The sequence below is a fragment of the Arachis ipaensis genome, chromosome B03 (assembly GCF_000816755.2).
Source record: "Arachis ipaensis cultivar K30076 chromosome B03, Araip1.1, whole genome shotgun sequence".
In the NCBI taxonomy this organism is placed as follows: domain Eukaryota; kingdom Viridiplantae; phylum Streptophyta; class Magnoliopsida; order Fabales; family Fabaceae; genus Arachis; species Arachis ipaensis.
Window position 1 is genome coordinate 115,815,765 of NC_029787.2, and position 3,515 is coordinate 115,819,279.

The following is a 3,515-nucleotide window of genomic DNA, read 5'->3' on the forward strand; positions in this document are numbered from 1 at the left end:
ATCCATCTTAAGTACTCCAAAATTACCTGGAGTATAAGAAGTGAAGAACTCCTTCTTCGGTGTAACATGTATTGAGGCGCCACTATCAATTACCCAGTTGAACTCATCATCAGAAATAAGATTGACCTTGTACTCATAATCAGCAATATCAATAGTAAGAAGATCATCTGAAATAGAAGATACACGATCATTACCACTATCATACTTCTTTTCTTGCTTACCTTTGTTTTTCTTTTTCCAAAGATAGCAATATTTTTTAACGTGACCCATTTTGTGACAGTAGTGACATTCAACATTCTTGTATCTTCCCTTGGATTTGCTCCTGTTTTTACCTCTACCCTTTAGAACTCTATTCTGATTTCTCCCCCTGGTTTCAGTGACTAACATTTCAGAGTGTGACGAAGAATTCTGCGTCTTCCTTCTCATCTCTTCATTTAAAATGCCACCTTTAACAAGTTGCATTCTCACTTTACCATTCGGAGCAGAATTAGTAAGAGAGATACGAAATGTCTCCAAGAATCTGGTAGAGTATTTAGCAACCACAATCCTTGAATCTCATCTTCAAACTTGATTCTCATGCTTGACAACTGATCCAGAACTCTTTGAAACTCATTCAAGTGATCTAATACTTGTGACCCCTCCTTGTATCTCAAATTCATCAATATATTCAACAAGTACAATTTATTATTGCCAGACTTGGAAGCATACAAGGATTCAATTTGATTCCACAAAGCCCTAGCATGAGTCTCATTAGCAATGTGATTATAAACATTATATCATCCACCCATTGCCTAATAAAACCACAAACTTGTTGGTGTTCAAACTCCCATTCTTCATCTGTTTTAGATTCTGGTTTTTGTGTAGAAAATACGGGTAAATGTAGATTTTTGACAAACAACAAATCTTTCATTTTGACCTTCCATAGAGGTAATTAGTGACATTCAAACTTATCATTCTATTAGAATTATTTGCCTCCATCTTTCAAGCAAGTTATAACCAAATACCCAAAACTGAGCTCTAATACCAATTAAAAGGAATAAAACACAATTTCCTACTTGCAAGAATTAGAGGAGCAACAATATCCACTCACAACAAGTATTAACACCAGCACAATAATACCCAATAGCAGCGGAAAAATCACATAAACCAGAAATTAGAAACAAGCTAACACACCAAGATTTTTAACGTGGAAAACCTCTTTAATGAGAGAAGTAAAAACCACGAGTCACCAAGACCAGGATATAGCTTCAGTATGATGAAAATTAGGATACAAGAGAGTCACAAATTACTGCACAAAACATGCATACAACAAGCCAAACAATCCAAGTTTCAAAGCTTTCAAAACAAGAACAAGAAGATGAAAATACCACAAAAAACAGAGCTACTGTGCGTGGTCAATATCTCTAGCTACAGACATCAAATTGAAGATCCAAACAGTGAAATCGAAGAACCAGATGTGTAGAACACACTGTCCAAATTTGAACTCGATCCAACGGTTAACGAATCTGCAGCGACAAATTTACAGAGGCAGCTTTGTGTATGTGCGAAAATAACTTTCTCTCTTCTTTTCTCTCCGTGTTTGGTGTTCTCCTTTCCAAACGACCTCTCTCACTCAACCCTAACTCACCTCAGCCACTTCAACTACTCATGAGCTTATATACTAACATTTAGGCTTTTTTTCCACATAAAAAGAGAGCCTAAAAAACCCAACACAAACTACTAGTAATATTCATTCACCCACAAGTTTTGATTATTAATTTACTAACACACATCCGTCAGTAATACCCTAATGTTATAATAATTTAATTTTAAAATTAAGTAACTATTAAATTACATTTACCCATAGACTACGGCCAGACCGTCATTAATTACTTTATTTTTATTATACAAAAAAAAATATTTTATTTGTTGCAGACCGTCTAAACTAGTTAAATACCGATGGCACAGGAGTCAATAATGAGAAGAGTCAGCAAAATTAGCGTACACCAATCAATGTCAAATGTTATTGATGGCCAAGACGTCAGTAAATAAATTTTCTAAAAGAAAATAAAACACGTCCATATTTAGTGACGCTTGACGTTATTTCCAACAGCATAGTAGTAGTGTAAAATGACTACGTAGTAGTGTAAAATGACTTTAAAATATATTATTTTTGACAAATTGAATCAAATATTTAATAAATTTACTTATATTCCTATGTATTTTTGTTCATTTCATCAAGGTTTCATCATTTATATCTTTTAAAATTCATTTGGTAAAAATGATAAACTTTTGAGGTTGTAAAATAGTTATTTAGTTTTTGGGTAAAGTATATTTTTTGTTATTGAAGTTTAGTAAAAGTTTTAAAAATATTTTTAAATTTCATTTTGTTTCAATTTTGTCTCAAAAGTTTTCGATTTGCATCAAATATACCTCCGATAACTAAATTTTAAAAAAATTTAAAACCAATCTAACGAAAATGTATGAAAATATAATTATGCTTGATTTGTTTGTGTTGGAAGATTGTTCTTATGAAACTATCGTTGTATTGGTCTTAAAATTTTTGAAAAATTAGCTGCCAGAGATATAGTTGATGCAAATCGAAAATTTTTGGGACAAAATTAAAATAAAATAAAACTTAAAGATATTTTTAAAATTTTTACCAAAATTTAAGGACAAAAATTATATTTTAACTTTATTTTTTTACGTCAACTCATCAAGCATGGTGGTAAAAAAAATATGCATCTTTTACTCTCTCGACCATGTCTTTGTATAGAAAAGATAAAAAGCGAAAAAGTTATGCTAGGTAATCAATAACTTTTTTAAACAACTACCAATTAAATTAAAACATACTACACTTCTAAATTATTTACCTAAATCTTAATATTAGAATAACTATCTGCACACCTAATAAAATGAACATCCGATATATCTATTGTTTACATTATTTAATATTTTTATTATCTATCTATACTTTTCAAATATTTTTACAAAGGCTCGGAACAATTTGAGCTACGACAAATGAACAGCAATACAGCAGAGTTTGCTATTTATTTAAAAAAGAAGAATTGAGAACGTTAAAGAAACAGTTGGAGATGGAAAATGGGATTGGGAGGCACGGGTATGAGAAGGACGGGTGAAATGGTCATCTTGTGGGTGTCGGAGAGCTTACCCTACTATGGTGGCCCCCTTCAGTGCCATCATCAGATTGAGGAAAAAAAAACAGAGAAGTAACGGATCCACCAATCTCAATGCTTACGGCGTAACTAATTTATAAAACGAAGACCAACAAAATCAAGAACCGAATAAAAAATTAAAAATATTAAGCCGGTAAATATTGGGCCTAATTGAATGAGAAAAACGGGTAAAATGGAGAAAAAAAGGCCCAAGGGGCCGAACCAAACAACAAATTATCATTTTTTTTATGTGCCTTTTAAAAATATATATTAAGTATTGTTGTTTTACAAAACTTTTTTTTCCCTACCGAAAACAATTTTTTTCTTGTGACTGACCAAATTTTTTTTCAATAATCAATA